The following is a 20,337-nucleotide window of genomic DNA, read 5'->3' as shown; positions in this document are numbered from 1 at the left end:
AATTTTAAGTCACATACATCCGTGTGAATTAATTCAAGGGGTTTTGTGTTCCGTTCAACCGAATGAAACTGTAACTTAGTCATTTTCACCTCAAGACAAATTTCACATTTGTTTTGAGTTTCTACTTCATTTGCCTTTAGTAAATCTAAACGTACTAATCTTTTAATTGCATTTGGATTTACATGTCCCAATCTATTGTGCCACAAGTTAAAACACTCAGCCAAGTAAGAAGAAGTAGATGCGTTCTTATTATTAGCCAACGGCTTAGGGACATGGCATACAACTACACTAAGCTTGAAAAGTCCGTCGGTTACAAAGCCTTTTCCGAGTAACTTTCCAAACTTGTACAAAGAAAACCTATCAGATTCAAATATAAGTTTAAACCCTTTATTCACTAGTATTGATCCTGACACTAGGTTCTTGCGGATGTCCGGGACGTGCAACACATCCTTCAAAGTGATGGTAACGCCGGACGTCATCATGAGAATCACGTCTCCAATGCCGAGGACTTGAGACGAGGCTTGATTCCCCATGCTGATTTTCATCCCTTCAACAGCGGTGTAGGAGGCGAACTTGCTCTTATCGGCACAGACGTGGGCAGTAGCTCCAGTGTCGATATACCAGCCACCTTTGTTGTAAACAAGGTTGACTTCTTCCGTGACCACAACAATAAGGTCACTTTCATCCCAATCCTTGAACTCTTTTTCAACAACGTGGGTAGCCGGCTTCTTCTTCGGCTTGCGGCAGTCCTTGGAAAAGTGGTCAGGTTTGCCACTGTTGTAGCAGTTGCCTTCAACCTTCCTCGCAGGCTGCTTCTTCTTGCCCTTGTCCTTTGCAATTGGACGAGAGCGTTTGTTGGAGGAACCGCCCCGCTCCAACAGATTGGCCTTAGCAACAGGTGGGCAATGGCCCTTAGCCAAACCATCGCGTTTGCGCACGTCTGACTCGATGCTCAGCTTCACGATCAAGTCTTCAAGATTCATCTCCTTTCGCTTGTGCTTAAGGTAGCTGTTGAAGTCCTTCCAGTCGGGTGGAAGTTTATCAATGACCGTGCCCACCGTGAAAGCTTTAGGCAGGGCCATTCCTGAAGGGGCTGGCAGCGGAAGCGTGCGTTCAAAACGGATCACATGAATTTGATCTATTTAGCAGATTGTTTAGACAAAATCTATTCGCGTAATTTAGCAGATTATTTAGCAGATTTATTTCCATAGATATAGAAAATAATAAAAATATTCCTTAAATCTAGATAAATATTATGAAACTATTAAATTATCCTCATCTATATCATCTAGGAATAAAATAATATTATTTATTTCCATAGATATAGATAATAATAAAAATATTCCTAAAATCTAGGTAAATCTTCCAAAAAGATTTTATTTCCATTGAATAATGATATTTTAATGATATCTTTTAATAAAATAATTAAATAATCATTAAAATAATCTTTCATCGTTATCTCATCGTACGAGGTTCGCACGAACGATGAACGACGAAAATCCGACGAGTTCTTCGTCGGACCACGACGCACGAAGCGTCTCGGCCACCAACGCGCAGATGGCGCGCCAGCGTCTCGGCCAGCGGCTCGTCGGGTGTCGCCAGCGTCTTGGCCAGCGGCTCGTCGGGTGTCGCCAGCGTCTCGGCCAAGAGCGTGCGCGGAGGCGCGGCTCCTCTCGGCCAGTGGTGAGCACCCGTCACGGCGTCTCGCCTCGTCAGGTGCCGACGCTTCTCGTCTAGGCGCGCACGCGGCGGCGTGCGCCTCTCGGCCAGCGTCTCGGCGCCCGTTTCGGACATCCGAGCCGTCGGGTGGCGCGAGCTCTCGGCCAGCGGCCCGCACGGTGGCGCGCCCGCTCTTGGCCAGCTCCAACCTTCCGCCTAGGGTTCGGCCTGGCGTCTCGGCACCTCGGCACGTTCTCGGTTGAACTGCCGTGCCACTCCATCAGCCGTGTCGACCTCGACCCGGGTTCCGTCTGGTGCGTGTGGTCTCGGCCGGCGGCGAGCACGAGCCCTACTCGTCTGCGCGTCACCCCGTGATCACGGCTCCCGGCTCCCACTATCTCGACATCCCTACCTCGACCGCACGTGGTGCGTTTGAGCAATTCAAGTTCTTTGATTAGATAGTTATTGAGTTCATCATGCAAAAAATTAAACAAAAACACCAAGAACATGATTCACAATCAAATAACACATGCATACATGAATTTCGCGAAATTTAAATCCAAATAATCAGAGCCAAAGACTGGATCTGATACCAACTGAAGGGGCTGGCAGCGGAAGCGTGCGTTCAAAACGGATCACATGAATTTGATCTATTTAGCAGATTATTTAGACAAAATCTATTCGCGTAATTATCACATTATCATGCTCATAACTTGAATTATAACATGCTTTAGCACATAAAATCCCTAAAACATGCTTACTACGGAATTAGCCAATTTACCTTGTTGATTCAATCAAGAATCGATGATGGCTTGCTCCGTCTCCACGTGAAGATCTTCAATACAAGACCTCGGATCTTCTTACTGGTGTCCCGGACTATACGCTGATATTTCTGTGGGTAAATCTCACCAACGTACTAGGACTCGAATAATGGAAGACAGAACTCAGCTCACGGAGGAGGCGCAAATTTCGATCTCTCTCTTTAGAGGGGGACGAAAATTTTGATAATAAATTGTTATATTTTCTGTCTCATTTATTCTCCTATTTATATAAGTCACATATTGGCCCAGTCAGGGATCTAAGGAAGAATTTGGAACAGGCCTCACCCAATTAGCTTTTTACTAATTAAATTGAACCCACAATTTAATATAAGCTTGTATTGGAATATTACGAGCAGCCACTACAGAAGTAATATTGCACTGCCTTCTAAATCCGAAATTACAAGTATTCCGGGTTTCTTTTAATTGCATTTGATTCATTTCCCGCGCTTAAGATGGAAACATCCATTAATCAATTAATGTCTGCTATAGACTCAATTAATTAACATATTTCGAATTACAAGAGTGGACTTAGCAAGAAACTCTTATTTATTATTCATAGAGTAATCAAACTCCAACTAGCTAGGTTCCGAATAATAAAACCTCGTTTCGAGTTCCTCTTGTGGATGTTATCAAACGAGACTCTCCTCGCGCACGTTTCAACATAATAGCAATCCTAGCACCTCTAGATAATGATCACCACTACCCAATATACCTGGATCGTTGGGTTACGAAAAACCCGCACCTTTGGTAAGTCAAAGTAGTGGATCCTCAATATCGTATGCTCAATGCTAACGTACATTGATTAAGAAATTAATTTTCAAGACCTCGTCTTTCAGTAGATAGCATAAAGACTCTTCTTGCTGTTAGATCCATTCAGCGCTATACCACACCAACGTCATCTTATTTCAATAAGGTTTAGAAATAATCGGACTGACATTGCAACCTTTCGCGATAGGTAGTCTAGGCCTATCTAGGTTGTGAAATTCTTATTTTTCTTTGTTTAGAACTGACCGTGTTACCTTAAATTGGACGACGCCCACAACCGGTCTACTAAAACAAAGACTTAGACTTTGTTACGTTTGCTCATACATTTAAATATGTAATAAACAACCATTAAATGTAAACCATAACAACATTATGACAAAAATAATCTGTTGCATTTATTGGAAAATAACCATTAGAGTTTTACAATATCCAATCACTCGAAAGGTGATTTCTAATATACAAAACCCTAATAATCTCCTACTTATACTCAAAACAGCTTTCAAGTATACAAAATATTAGTGCACACGTCTAAATTTCTTCCACTTATACTGAAAGCGAGTTGAGGTCTTGAATGAGTCAAACTCCCATCCCTTCAACGTGGCACTCGAACGGTTTTACCGCCAAAGCCTTTGTAAAAGGATCTGCCAGGTTGTTCTCTGACGCAATCTTGACCACTTTTATAACTCCTCTGTAAAATCCCAAACTTTTGTGACTTTTATTTAATAAGTTGATTTGAAATTTCAATTATGAAATTTTTGTTCTTATGTGATTAAGTGAATTATGTGAAATATTTATCGTGGGTGATGTGGAATGAAGTGGTTGATAATTTTTAAATTTTCCGATGAGGGGAAATAATTAATAGGATCATGCATTTACTTTTGTTCGAGTCAATTCATTGGATCTTTCGGCCTCTTCAAAATTATTGGAATTAATATTCTCTTCTTGGATTTAATTAATTGTTTTGGGATATTTATCCAAATTAAATCCAAACCAAATTATCCCTAATTTATGCTACATGAAATTCGAACTCTAGCTATTTTTTTTGGGAGTTGCGAAAAATCCCCTATTTAATAGGAATATGAATTATTTTTCTTTGATTTAATTGGTGCCTTATTGATTCCCTTCTTTTATTTCAAATCCAATTAAATCATGCCACATTTTATTTCCTCACTCTAATTGAATTGATATTTGAAATATTTCCTTGGCTATTTGAGCCAAATAATTTTCGGCCCCTTCACTAATTTTTGGGAGAGTAATTTATTTGTTTCCTATTTTGTGGAATCCCTTTTTATTCAAATAAATACCTATGTCTAATTAATTGGGGATGTGAATATTTTCCTTCTATTTGGTCTCCACCCCACACACCCCTATGCCTTATTTTTCATTGAGGGAATTTAATTATTTGTTACCTATTTCATGGGAGCCTTTTTCCTATAACGAAATTTCCTAAGTTAAATCCTATTCTATTTAATTGGGGATTTAAATAATTTCCTTGTGCATTCCTCCTCAAATTTTCGGCCACTACCTCATGTTTCCTACTTGGAGATTTAATTTATTTGTTCCCATGTATTCATTATTTTTATTTCCTAAGTTATGAATATATCCTTCAAGTAAATACCAAATAAATTCCTTGTTGTGTATACATGGAGTTTTCAAAAATTCCCTCATCTACCACATGCCTATTTTATTCTTTTAATTATGGGACTTTTTATTTAATTTGACCATTATTTTATTCCCCCATAATTAAGTAAATATTCCTTAAAACTTTAACCTAATACTACAAAAAAAAACACTTAAACAAACCCTAGTCCCCTTTCTCAAAAAAAAAAATGCCACCCCCTCTCCCTCATTCTCTCCCACACGTCTTCTCTCCTCTCCCACTCTCCCATCTCCAAAAATCCTCCATCCAACTCTTGTTATTGCAATCCGTTGAAGTTTATTTTTAAGAGTCTCCGACGAATCGCATCGTCCATCGTTTCTACCGATTCGTTTTGTCAAAGGAAGGTATATTGTTCACTTTTCCTCATCCTATCCGTTTTAAACATGTTCTTGAGTCCTACATGCATTTAGTGGGTGTAGGTTTGATAGATCGCAAGTTTTAACAGGGGGAAAGTGTGTTTTCGTAAGAACTTGGATGATATTGTGTTTTGATTGAAATCATGTGTTGTTGGATTGGAATATTTGGTGAATAATATGAGTTTATGTGCAAATATAAGTATGAGGAACTTGCAAGCATGGTTATGTGTTTTCGAGCATGAGAAATCGATGGTTGTGTGATGTAAGATGAAAACCCCTATTTACGAACTTGAATCTGAAATCTGTGGTGCACGACCAGTGGCTTATGATCTGTAATTGACCCATCAACCGAATGAGTTTTGCTATGAAATTTTTACTGAGTAAACTTCAAGATGTTTTCTGTGTCTCGTGTGATCTTCAGCCCTTTTTATCGAAAAATGAATTTTTAATAAATTTTTGAAGTTGACTGCGCAAATCTGCCAGAAACTTGAGTTCTCGCCATGAATGTTTCGTTTTCTGTTTGAATGACCAAATGACCTCCGATTAATGTGATTCTTGAACTATATGAAAATTTGAAGTGTCTTCTGAGTCGTTTTAAATTATCAGCCTTTTTGGGCATTGGATGAAATTACGGTAAATTTTTCAAATGAACTGCGCAATACTATCAGAAATTGTATGTTCCGACCAGAGAGTTTAATATGTGATATGACTGACTAAATGACGTGATTTCTGTGTGAACATTTTCATGGATGAACTTGAATGTGTCCTCTGTATTGTGACCAAAATTTAGCTTCTTTTGAGGTCGGGTGAATTTATAGTGGTTTTTACAAAACGGTCGCGCAGTTCTGCCAGTTTTCTGCCTTGTTAAAATGACACCTAGTTTCAAGTTTAAAAGTATTATATGATGCACGTATGTCTAAGGAACGTGTTTAAATGTTGAAATCACTTCTGATAAGTTGGAATGTGTTACGTGTGTCTTTACACCTTTGTGACGTATGTTGGGTTAGGGAATTTGAGAGAAAACGATAGGACATGCATAGTAAAATGTTGTTGTGGAAGGCTGACTTGTGTTGTCGTTGACAAGGGTGTTGTGTACTCGTGAACTCGAGGATCGAGAGTTGCTATAAGTTGGGTTGTGAATTTGCTAAGCGATCGAGGTGGGTTTTCTTTTCAAACCTCTTAACTTTTCCGAAAATTATTATGTGGCGATATAAGAGTGGTTTAACTGTTATGTCATGTTATGTTGTTTTTATTATGAGATTGTGTGCCTGATGCCTAGTTCGTATGAGTTCACTTCGTTAGGCTATATGGCTGTGTTGTGAAACGAATTCGGGTCTGAGTAGGGCCGTAAACCCTATCAGGCTGTGTACACTGGTGGGATCTTGAGCCCTCCTTGCAAGTCGGCCGGTCTCGTGGGCGAATAGTGTGGCCACACTTTCGTCGCACTGTGATGTGATTGATGGATTGATGTGAAAAGTGGGGAGATAAATTGTCTGGCCAGACTTGCATGTTTTTGTGTTTCTCGTGATATTTTCTTACTACTTAAAACTCGAGATCACTGGTATGGATGACATAACTTATTAAAATGTTTTCGGCATGAGCCCATTGAGTACAACAAGTACTCAGCCCTGCATATTATTTTTCTTATGTGCAGGTTGAGCGGGATGCTGCGGTGGATGTTGAGCTGGCTTAAGTACTTAGGATGCGTTGTGTCTGCATACATAAGCGTTATCCATGACTCTCCTTAAACCTTATTTTTCCGCTGCTAAGATTTGAACTATGACTCAAGACCTAAATCTTTTCTTTATGTTTTGTGTTTGAACATGTATGGTGGTGATGAGTTTTAAATAAGTATCTAAGTTGTCTTTTGAAAATGGTATTCTTCGAGATTTAGGTTAAGTGTTTGTTCTACTTTAGTTATTAGTTGTTGTATTTCTGAAGTCTAATTTTTTTTCCCGTTGTCCTTTTTAAAAGTATTTTACCTTATGTCTTTTCGAAAAAAATATAACCTTAAAATCTTTAAACTAAGTTGTTTTCCTTTCTTTAAGTTAATTAAGTTGTTCTTTTTAAATTGTTATCCGTGCATGTCGGTCACGATCGCCGCGTTTGTGGTATCCCTAGTATGGGCGGTCGTGACAGAGTGGTATCAGAGTTTCGTTCTTTCGCTCTGGTCCGAGAGTCTTTCTTTTACCTTAAGTCAAAATAAGTGAACCTCAGACTAGAAGTGTCACGAAGGCTCAAATCCACAGCATCACGCTCAACCAAAGAAAGTGAGGTATGTTTCAAGTTGTTAAAGGAATATGAGAACGATGTATAAAGTCTGATGATGATATGACGAGGATGTTTTGGGCAGAGGTATGCATGAACATGGAATTATGTGATGATGTGATGTTATTGTCATGTTGTAATTGGAGTATAAATGATGTGATGACATACATAAGTCGAATGTGAGCATGATTGGCATGATTATCTAAACACGTGTTATATGTGTGAAAATTATATTGTGATAGTGTGATTGTATGGAATATGAGCATGATTGGCATGATGATCTAAACACGTGTATTATGTGAAAACAATATTGTGATAGTATGAATATGTGGAATATGAGCATGAATTGACAATATGATTTAAGCAAGTGTTGTATGTATGAACATGATATTGGTATGGTATGAGTATGTGAGACATGAGCAAGATTGGCATGATGACCTAAGTATATGTTATGTGTGAGTAAGTGATATGACGAAGGCATGTGAGCATAGGATGATGGAGTGTTTTACACGAAAGATGAAGATTGATGAGTTGTTTTGAGAATGTTGTAAAAAAATTTTAAAAAAAAATGAGTCATTTAAAAATGTTTGTTTCAAACATATATTTGAAGTGCATGAGTGTTTTGTTCGGAATACAAATGTGTTATCAGTTTTGAAAAATTTGCATGGTTTGATATGTAGAAAAAAAAAGGAAAAAGGATTTTATGGTTGATGTTTTGCAATATTAACGACTAGTTGTTCTAGTGGAGTTTGATTGAGGAAAAATGTTTATATTATGGAAAGTTGTTGGAAATTTTTGTGAAAGAAAAAAAAAATATATCTTTGAACATTTAATGAAAACATGTTAGTTCTTTCTTTTGGGAAAATTAATTGATCAATGAAATTTTTTTGTTTATGTATTGTTCAAAAAAAAAAAAAAATTTACCTTTTCGATTGGAAAATTTAGCCATGGAAGTGTGATGTTATATATGTTATGAGGTGTGAAGTATGATGCGTTATTCTATGGAGTGTTTTATACGAGTGATGAAAGTTGATGCGAAAGTACGTTTTAGTCTGAGTCAAAACTTTTACCTTAAAATTGAGATGTGGAAAAAAAAATTTTGGAATGTGTGAAAGTGTAAAGAAATATTGTTTCAAAAGTTTTGAATAGAATTGTGAAGTTCGAAAGTGTTTTGCTATGGGATGTGAAAATGTTGTGTGTTTATATTGGGGTATGAATGACGTAAATTGTGGTAGATGATGATCTATGAGATGATGAATTGTGTTGTGAACTTAGAGTACCTAGAATATAAGCCTAGTTGACCGTGCGAATCGTAGTTCTAACTTGAAAACTTAACTATTGCTTCTCTGAGCAATGAAACGTACGAGAATATGAAAGTTAAGGCAAACCCTTAAGTCAAGGTGCGAGACAAGAAGAGTTGAAGCTAAGTGATATTTTCCATGCAACGACGAGCGGTCATACTCGTGATTTAAATTAGTACAGTGTAATCTTGTGTAAGTGGCAACACGATGGAGATGATCTTCATACCTTGCTAAGGAGCACGAGGATGACAACAATATCCTACGAGGATAATCATTATGACATGCAGAGAGCTTTATGAAGATATGGATTCTGACTATCATTATTAGTGGCAATGACACGAAGAATCTCAGCGTGGAATCCACAATTCTTAGGGCGATGTTACCAGTTTCGGCTTGCAAAAGATGAACGAGGAGGTGCGACTTTAATAACTAGAACAAACTATTCTAATCAATAGTTCTTACTTGGATTCTAAGAAGTTATTTTTTTCAAGGTCTTTCAAATAGCCGTGAGCCACTGTCTATTTAACAGATGTTTCATTCATGCCTTGCAAGTGAGGCATATTATTTCTTTTCCTCCATAGAGTCACAACTCACTTTCAGTTCTTGGAAAGTGGGGTTGCCCTCATAACTTCGGACACCTGGATTGATTGTAGTCTTCTTTGATCTATTATTTATGCAACAATATTTTGACTTTGTGAGCCTTTGCTATTGAACTTCATTCCTAAGACTGCTTGCAGTTATGTCCTTCAATACGATCACGTTTCGCAGACATGTTTTCTGTGGGATATTTCTCTTGGAACTTTTGTTCAACTTTTCATTTGGTCACCATGTCTGTGTCAAGTTCTTTCTTACTGAGTGAAATTCTTTTTGTTCAGTTCCACTATATGTATCATTTCCATAATAGGACCTTTCTTTCTACAGAACGAAGTTAAGGCCTACATTTTGTACCTTGCCTTAACAAACTTAATGCACTTGATTTTTTTTCAAAAGCCCCTTTGACTTTGGTTGTCTTTCACAAACTTATGAACCCGTGAATCTATCATTCCATATTAAGATTTTCGTTGAACCATGATCTGTACTGCTTTGTGACAACTGCCTACATTTCTCAATCCTTACGCAACTAATCCTTTTTTATCCTCAACTCTTTAAGTAATTATCCATTGATGTGTGGACCCTCCAAATTTGGTCGAACAACTGAATTATCTGTTGGTAGCCTACTATGAGAATTGACATTTATTTGATTTCATCCCATATTCATGACCTATCTTATGTTCTTTCAAGCTCCGTGGGGATGATCATAACCAATTGTTATATTTCAAAATCGGTTCATATCCAAGTTAAGACTGTTTGACTAAAGTTTGTGTTAGGAGAGTTAAGAGTAGTAGCTCGACTTTTACACGTCATGCCTTGGAGAGCGTTGACATAATTTTGGGAATGGATTGGCTTGCCGAGAACCACGCGACGATTCACTGTAAAGGGAGGCAGATTTCTTTTCAAGCCCCGGGCAAAGAGCCGACCATCTTATATGGGATCTCCATGAACCGACGAACCACCATAATCTCCGCATTGCAAGCAACCACGATGATAAGAAAAGGGCGTCTGGCGTATCTTGTGTACTTGAACGGGGAGGAAAAGAAGGATTTGAAGGAGAAAGGCGTGGCAGTAGTACGAGACTTTACTGACGTGTTCCCTGAAACTATGCCTAGACCACCGCCTAATAGGCAAGTGGAGTTTACCATCGACTTAGAACCTGGATCTGCGCCAGTATCGAAGGCGCCATACCGAATGGCCCCTAAAGTGTTGGCAGAATTTAAGATTCAGTTGCAAGAACTGTTAGACTTGGGTTTCATTCGACCTAGTGTGTCACCGTGGGGAGCGCCAGTGTTGTTCGTTAAGAAAAAGGATGGCACGATGAGGATGTACATCGACTATCGTGAGCTCAACAAGATGACCTTAAGGAATAACTACCCACTGCCGAGGATTGATGATTTGTTTGACCAACTTCGAGGAACAAGCGTATTCTCGAAAATAGATTTGAGATCATGGTATCATCAACTAAAGGTCCAACGAGAGGATGTGCCTAAGACTGCTTTTCGCACTCGATATGGCCATTATGAATTCATCGTGATGCCATTTGGGCTGACGAACGCCCCGGCTGTCTTCATGGATTTGATGAACCGAGTTTTTCACGAGTATCTCGACAAGTTCATGTTAGTCTTCGTCGACGATGTGTTAGTGTACTCGAAGAATGAGGAGGAACATGAAGGGCTTCTACAAACAGTGTTGGAAACTTTGCGAAAGGAGAAACTTTATGCCAAGTTTAGTAAGTGCAAGTTTTGGTTGACTCGAGTGAACTTTCTTGGTCATCGAGGCCGTGCAGAATTGGAAATCGCCGAAAACACCGAGTGAAATCCGCAGTTTCTTGGGATTGGCGGGATACTATCGACGTTTCATTGAAGGATTCTCTAAGATTGCGAGACCGATGACGCAACTGCTAAAGAAAGGAATCAAAGTGGTTTGGACGCCAGAGTGCGAGGCGAGTTTCCAACTGTTGAAAGAGAAATTGACTATAACACCAGTCCTAGCGGTGCCAGAACCCGACAAGGAGTTCGCCGTCTATACGGATGCGTCGAAGGTGGGACTAGGATGCGTGTTAATGCAAGATGGGAAAGTAATAGCATATGCTTCCCGACATTTGAGACCGAATGAATTGAATTTTCCGATTCATGATTTGGAGTGAGCAGCAATGGTCCATGCCTTGAAAATTTGGAGATATCATCTCTATGGAGTGAGATGCGAAAGATATACGGATCACAAGAGTCTCAAGTATTTCTTCGAACAAAAGGAGCCAAACATGCGACAGTGACGTTGGTTAGAGATTGTGAAAGATTATGACTGTGGTATTCACTATCATCCGGGCAAGGCTAACGTAGTAGCTGATGCTTTGAGTAGGAAGAACCAACCGCAATTGGCTTATTTTCTAACGCAAGAGGAAGCGTTGATTCGCGAATTCGACAAAATGAGTTTGGAGATAGTGAAAGCGCCCGAGACAGCAGGAGGAAGAATAGCGACGCTAGTGATTGAGCCAAATTTGAGAACCAAGCTCATAGAAGCCCAACGACATGATGAAAAGTTGGAAGAATTACGTGTGAAGGTGAGAGCAGAGAAGCTTGATCATTACCGTGAGGAGGCGGATAATGCTTCGACGTACGATGGATGATTGTGTGTGCCGAGCGATGAGGCGCTAAAAGAAGAGATTTTGATTGAAGCGCACGACACGCCTTACAGTGCTCACCCCGGAAGCATGAAGATGTATCGAGACTTGAAGCAACGATTTTGGTGGAATGGAATGAAAGGGGACGTAGCGTCATATGTGGAACGATGTCTAGCAGCCTTACACCAATGGCCATATGGGAAGTTACAATCGCTTGAAATTCCCGAATGGAAGTGGGAGCATCTAGCTATGGGTTTCGTGACGGGTTTGCTAAAGTCACAGAAGGGCAACACCGCGATTTGGGTGATCATCGATTGACTTAATAAAAGCGCGCACTTCTTACCGATTAAGATTACTTATGGCATGGACAAGTTAGCTAAGCTCTAGGTGAACGAGATTGTGCGATTGCATGGAGTGCCAAAGACCATTGTGTCCGACAGCGATACGAAGTTCACATCAAAGTTTTGGATGAGTTTGCAACGAGAATTGGGCACGCAATTAAACTTCAGCACTGCTTATCACTCGCAATCGGACGGGCAGTCAGAGAGGACAATTCAAACGCTTGAGGATATGCTGCGAGCTGTTGTCCTAGATCGAGAGGAAAGTTGGGAAACTGTTCTACCGTTGGTTGAATTCGCCTACAATAATAGCTACCAAGCGACGATCGATATGGCCCCGTATGAAGCCTTGTATGGCAGGAAGTGTCAATCCCCACTCTTTTGGGATGAGGTTGGTGAGAGGAAGATGTTAGGACCCGACTCTATAAAGGAAATGACCGAAATTGTGCATCAAATCCGCGCAAGGATCAAGGAAGCTCAAGATAGGCAGAAGTCGTATGCTGACGCGCATCGAATGGAAATCAAATTCGATGTTGGTGACAAAGTGTTCTTGAAAGTATCCCCGACGAAAGGAGTTGTGAGGTTTGGAGTGAAGGGCAATCTAAAACCGCATTTTGTAGGGCCGTACGAGATTATCGACGAAGTAGGTCCTGTGGCGTATCGATTGGCGTTACCTCCCAGCTTTGGGAATGTGCACAACGTGTTCCATGAGTCGCAGTTGCGCAAGTACGTGTTCGACCCCAAACATGTGATTCACCAAGAGGAAGTGATTTTAACCCCCGACATGAGCTACGAGGAAAGACCCGAAGCAATCCTAGATCGGAAGGTACAAGAGCTACGAAACAAGTCGATAGCATCCGTGTAGGTGTTGTGGAAGCACCATGGTCCCGAGGAAGCCACGTGGGAGTTAGAAGATAAAATGAAACAAAAGTTTCCCGAGTTGTTTATGTGAGACGATCAAATTTCGGGACAAATTTCTGTTTGAGGGGAAGGATGTAACATCCCAAACTTTTGTGACTTTTATTTATTAAGTTGATTTAAAATTTCAATTATGAAATTTTTGTTATTATGTGATTAAGTGAATTATGTGAAATAATTATCGTGGGTGATGTGGAATGAAGTGGTTGATAATTTTTACATTTTCCGATGTGGGGAAATAATTAATAGGATCATGCATTTACTTTTGTTCGAGTCAATTCATTGGATCTTTCGGCCTCTTCAAAATTATTGGAATGAATATTCTCTTCTTGGATTTAATTAATTGTTTTGGGATATTTATCCAAATTAAATCCAAACCAAATTATCCCTAATTTATGCTACATGAAATTCGAACTCTAGCTATTTTTTTTGGGAGTTGCGAAAAATCCCCTATTTAATAGGAGGATGAATTATTTTTCTTTGATTTAATTGGTGCCTTATTGATTCCCTTCTTTTATTTCAAATCCAATTAAATCATGCCACATTTTATTTCCTCACTCTATTTGAATTGATATTTGAAATATTTCCTTGGCTATTTGAGCCAAATAATTTTCGGCCCCTGCACTAATTTTTGGGAGAGTAATTTATTTGTTTCCTATTTTGTGGAATCCCTTTTTATTCAAATAAATACCTATGTCTAATTAATTGGGGATGTGAATATTTTCCTTCTATTTGGTCTCCACCCCACACGCCCCTATGCCTTATTTTTCATTGAGGGAATTTAATTATTTGTTACCTATTTCATGGGAGCCTTTTTCCTATAACGAAATTTCCTAAGTTAAATCCTATTCTATTTAATTGGGGATTTAAATAATTTCCTTGTGCATTCCTCCTCAAATTTTCGGCCACTACCTCATGTTTCCTACTTGGAGATTTAATTTATTTGTTCCCATGTATTCATTATTTTTATTTCCTAATTTATGAATATATCCTTCAAGTAAATACCAAATAAATTCCTTGTTGTGTATACATGGAGTTTTCGAAAATTCCCTCATCTCCCACATGCCTATTTTATTCTTTTAATTATGGGACTTTTTATTTCATTTGACCATTATTTTATTCCCCCATAATTAAGTAAATATTCCTTAAAACTTTAACCTAATACTACAAAAAAAAAACACTTAAACAAACCCTAGCCCCCTTTCTCAAAAAAAAAAACGCCACCCCCTCTCCCTCATTCTCTCCCACACGTCTTCTCTCCTCTCCCACTCTCCCATCTCCAAAAATCCTCCATCCAACTCTTGTTATTGCAATCCGTTGAAGTTTATTTTCAAGAGTCTCCGACGAATCGCATCGTCCATCGTTTCTACCGATTCGTTTTGTCAAAGGAAGGTATATTGTTCACTTTTCCTCATCCTATCCGTTTTAAACATGTTCTTGAGTCCTACATGCATGTAGTGGGTGTATGTTTGATAGATCGCAAGTTTTAACGGGGGGAAAGTGTGTTTTCGTAAGAACTTGGATGATATTGTGTTTTGATTGAAATCATGTGTTGTTGGATTGGAATATTTGGTGAATAATATGAGTTTATGTGCAAATATATGTATGAGGAACTTGCAAGCATGGTTATGTGTTTTCGAGCATGAGAAATCGGTGGTTGTGTGATGTAAGATGAAAACCCTATTTACGAATTTGAATCTGAAATCTGTGGTGCACGACCAGAGGCTTATGATCTGTAATTGACCCATCAAACGAATGAGTTTTGCTATGAAATTTTTACTGAGTAAACTTCAAGGTGTTTTCTGTGTCTCGTGTGATTTTCAGCCGTTTTTATCGAAAAAAGAATTTTTAATAAATTTTTGAAGTTGACTGCGCAAATCTGCCAGAAACTTGAGTTCTCGCCATGAATGTTTCGTTTTCTGTTTGAATGACCAAATGACCTCCGATTAATGTGATTCTTGAACTATATGAAAATTTGAAGTGTCTTCCGAGTCGTGTAAATTTTTCAAATGAACTGCGCAATACTGTCAGAAATGGTATGTTCCGACCAGAGAGTTTAATATGTGATATGACTGACTAAATGATGTGATTTCGGTGTGAACATTTTCATGGATGAACTTGAATGTGTCCTCTATATTGTGACCAAAATTTAGCTTCTTTTGAGGTCGGGTGAATTTATAGTGATTTTTACAAAACGGTCGCGCAGTTCTGCTAGTTTTCTGCCTTGTTAAAATGACACCTAGTTTCAAGTTTAAAAGTATTATATGATGCACGTATGTCCAAGGAACGTGTTTAAATGTCGAAATCACTTGTGATAAGTTGGAATGTGTTACGTGTGTCTTTACACCTTTGTGACGTATGTTGGGTTGGGGAATTTGAGAGAAAACGATAGGACATGCATAGTAAAATGTTGTTGTGGAAGGCTGACTTGTGTTGTCGTTGACAAGGGTGTTATGTAATCGTGAACTCGAGGATCGAGAGTTGCTATAAGTTGGGTTGTGAATTTCCTAAGCGATCGAGGTGGGTTTTCTTTTCAAACCTCTTAACTTTTCTGAAAATTATTATGTGGCGATATAAAGGTGGTTTAACTGTTATGTCATGCCATGTTGTTTTTATTATGAGATTGTGTGCCTGATGCCTAGTTCGTATGAGTTCACTCCGTTAGGCTATATGGCTGTGTTGTGAAACGAATTCGGGTCTGAGTAGGGCCGTAAACCCTATCAGGCTGTGTACACTGGTGGGATCGTGAGCTGTCCTTGCAAGTCGGCCGGTCTCGTGGGCGAATAGTGTGGCCACACTTTCGTCGCACTGTGATGTGATTGATGGATTGATGTGAAAAGTGGGGAGATAAATTGTCTGGCCAGACTTGAATGTTTTTGTGTTTCTCGTGACATTTTCTTACTACTTAAAACTCGAGATCACTGGTATGGATGACATAACTTATTAAAATGTTTTCGGCATGAGCCCATTGAGTACAACAAGTACTCAGCCCTGCATATTATTTTTCTTATGTGCAGGTTGAGCGGGATGTTGCGGTGGATGTTGAGCTGGCTTAAGTACTTAGGATGCGTTGTGTCTTCATACATAAGCGTTATCCTTGACTCTCCTTAAACCTTATTTTTCCGCTGCTAAGATTTGAACTATGACTCAAGACCTAAATCTTTTCTTTATGTTTTGTGTTTGAACATGTATGGTGGTGATGAGTTTTAAACAAGTATCTAAGTTGTCTTTTGAAAATGGTATTCTTCGAGATTTAAGTTAAGTGTTTGTTCTACTTTAGTTATTAGTTGTTGTATTTCTTAAGTCTAATTTTTTTTCCCGTTGTCCTTTTTAAAAGTATTTTACCTTATGTCTTTTCGAAAAAAAATATAACCTTAAAATCTTTAAACTAAGTTGTTTTCCTTTCTTTAAGTTAATTAAGTGTTTCTTTTTAAATTGTTATCCGTGCATGTCGGTCACGATCGCCGCGTTTGTGGTACCCCTAGTATGGGCGGTCGTGACAGAGTGGTATCAGAGCTTCGTTCTTTCGCTCTGGTCCGAGAGTCTTTCTTTTACCTTAAGTCAAAATAAGTGAACCTCAGAGTAGAAGTGTCACGAAGGCTCAACATCCACAGCATCACGCTCAACCAAAGAAAGTGAGGTATGTTTCAAGTTGTTAAAGGAATATGAGAACGATGTATAAAGTTTGATGATGATATGACGAGGATGTTTTGGGCAGAGGTATGCATGAACATGGAATTATGTGATGATGTGATGTTATTGTCATGTTGTAATTGGAGTATAAATGATGTGATGACATACATAAGTCGAATGTGAGCATGATTGGCATGATTATCTAAACACGTGTTATATGTGCGAAAATTATATTGTGATAGTGTGATTGTATGGAATATGAGCATGATTGGCATGATGATCTAAACACGTGTATTATGTGAAAACAATATCGTGATAGTATGAATATGTGGAATATGAGCATGAATTGACAATATGATTTAAGCACGTGTTGTATGTATGAACATGATATTGGTATGGTATGAGTATGTGAGACATGAGCAAGATTGGCATGATGACCTAAGTATATATTATGTGTGTGTAAGTGATATGACGAAGGCATGTGAGCATAGGATGATGGAGTGTTTTACACGAAAGATGAAGATTGATGAGTTGTTTTGAGAATGTTGTAAAAAATTTAAAAAAAAACGAGTCATTTAAAAATGTTTGTTTCTAACACATATGTGAAGTGCATGAGTGTTTTGTTCGGAATACAAATGTGTTATCAGTTTTGAAAAATTTGCATGGTTTGATATGTAGAAAAAAAAAAGGAAAAAGGATTTTGTGGTTGATGTTTTGCAATATTAACGACTAGGTGTTCTAGTGGAGTTTGATTGAGGAAAAATGTTTATATTGTGGAAAGTTGTTGGAAATTTTTGTGAAAGAAAAAAAAAATATATCTTTGAACATTTAATGAAAACATGTTAGTTCTTTCTTTTGGGAAAATTAGCCATGGAAATGTGATGTTATATATGTTATGAGGTGTGAAGTATGATGCGTTATTCTATGGAGTGTTTTATACGAGTGATGAAAGTTGATGCGAAAGTACGTTTTAGTCTGAGTCAAAACTTTTACCTTAAAATTGGGATGTGGAAAAAAAAATAAAAATTTTGGAATGTGTGAAAGTGTAAAGACATATTGTTTCAAAAGTTTTGAATAGAATTGTGAAGTTCGAAAGTGTTTTGCTATGGGATGTGAAAATGTTGTGTGTTTATCTTGGGGTATGAATGACGTAAATTGTGGTAGATGATGATCTATGAGATGATGAATTGTGTTGTGAACTTAGAGTACCTAGAATATAAGCCTAGTTGACCGTGCGAATCGTAGTTCTAACTTGAAAACTTTACTATTGCTTCTTTGAGCAATGAAACGTACGAGAATATGAAAGTTAAAGCAAACCCTTAAGTCAAGGTGCGAGACAAGAAGAGCTGAAGCTAAGTGATATTTTCCATGCAACGACGAGCGGTCATACTCGTGATTTAAATTAGTATAGTGTAATCTTGTGTAAGTGGCAACACGATGGAGATGATCTTCATACCCTGCTAAGGAGCACGAGGATGACAACAATATCCTACGAGGATAATCATTATGACATGCAGAGAGCTTTATGAAGATATGGATTCTGACTATCATTATTAGTGGCAATGACACGAAGAATCTCAGCGTGGAATCCACAGTTCTTAGGGCGATGTTACCAGTTTCGGCTTGCAAAAGATGAACGAGGAGGTGCGACTTTAATAACTAGAACAAACTATTCTAATCAACAGTTCTTACTTGGATTCTAAGAAGTTATTTTTTTCAAGGCCTTTCAAATAGCCGTGAGCCACTGTCTATTTAACAGATGTTTCATTCATCCCTTGCAAGTGAGGCATATTATTTCTTTTCCTCCATAGAGTCACAACTCACTTTCAGTTCTTGGAAAGTGGGGTTGCCCTCATAACTTCGGACACCTGGATTGATTGTAGTCTTCTTTGATCTATTATTTATGCAACAATATTTTGACTTTGTGAGCCTTTGCTATTGAACTACATTCCTAAGACTGCTTGCAGTTATGTCCTTCAATACGATCACGTTTCGCAGACATGTTTTCTGTGGGATATTTCTCTTGGAACTTTTGTTCAACTTTTCATTTGGTCACCATGTCTGTGTCAAGTTCTTTCTTACTTAGTGAAATTCTTTTGGTTCAGTTCCAATATATGTATCATTTCCATAATAGGACCTTTCTTTCTACAGAACGAAGTTAAGGCCTACATTTTGTACCTTGCCTTAACAAACTTAATACACTTGATTTTTTTTCACAAGCCCCTTTGACTTTGGTTGTCTTTCACAAACTTATGAACCCGTGAATCTATCATTCCATATTAAGATTTTCGTTGAACCATGATCTGTACTGCTTTGTGACAACTGCCTACATTTCTCAATCCTTAAGCAACTAATCCTTTTTTATCCTCAACTCTTTAAGTAATTATCCATTGATGTGTGGACCTTCCAAATTTGGTCAAACAACTGAATTATCTTTTGGTAGCCTACTATGAGAATTGACATTTATTTGATTTCATCCCATATTCATGACCTATCTTATGTTCTTTCAAGCTCTGTGGGGATGATCATAACCAATTGTTATATTTCAAAATCGGTTCATATCCAAGTTAAGACTGTTTGACTAAAGTTTGTGTTAGGAGAGTTAAGAGTAGTAGCTCGACTTTTACACGTCATGCCTTGGAGAGCGTTGACATAATTTTGGGAATGGATTGGCTTGCCGAGAACCACGCAACGATTCACTGTAAAGGGAGGCAGATTTCTTTTCAAGCCCCGGGCAAAGAGCCGACCATCTTATATGGGATCTCCATGAACCGACGAACCACCATAATCTCCGCATTGCAAGCAACCACGATGATAAGAAAATGGCGTCTGGCGTATCTTGTGTACTTGAACGGGGAGGAAAAGAAGGATTTAAAGGAGAAAGGCGTGGCAGTAGTACGAGACTTTACTGACGTGTTCCCTGAAACTATGCCTGGACCACCGCCTAACAGGCAAGTGGAGTTTACCATCGACTTAGAACCTGGATCTGCGCCAGTATCGAAGGCGCCATACCGAATGACCCCTAAAGAGTTGGCAGAATTTAAGATTCAGTTGCAAGAACTGTTAGACTTGGGTTTCATTCGACCTAGTGTGTCACCGTGGGGAGCGCCAGTGTTGTTCGTTAAGAAAAAGGATGGCACGTTGAGGATGTGCATCGACTATCGTGAGCTCAACAAGATGACCTTAAGGAATAAGTACCCACTGCCGAGGATTGATGATTTGTTTGACCAACTTCGAGGAACAAGCGTATTCTCGAAAATGGATTTGAGATCAGGGTATCATCAACTAAAGGTCCAACGAGAGGATGTGCCTAAGACTGCTTTTCGCACTCGATATGGCCATTATGAATTCGTCGTGATGCCATTTGGGCTGACGAACGCCCCGGCTGTCTTCATGGATTTGAT

This window comes from Salvia splendens, chromosome 5 (assembly GCF_004379255.2).
Source record: "Salvia splendens isolate huo1 chromosome 5, SspV2, whole genome shotgun sequence".
Taxonomy (NCBI): domain Eukaryota; kingdom Viridiplantae; phylum Streptophyta; class Magnoliopsida; order Lamiales; family Lamiaceae; genus Salvia; species Salvia splendens.
Note: the sequence above shows the minus strand (reverse complement) of the source record.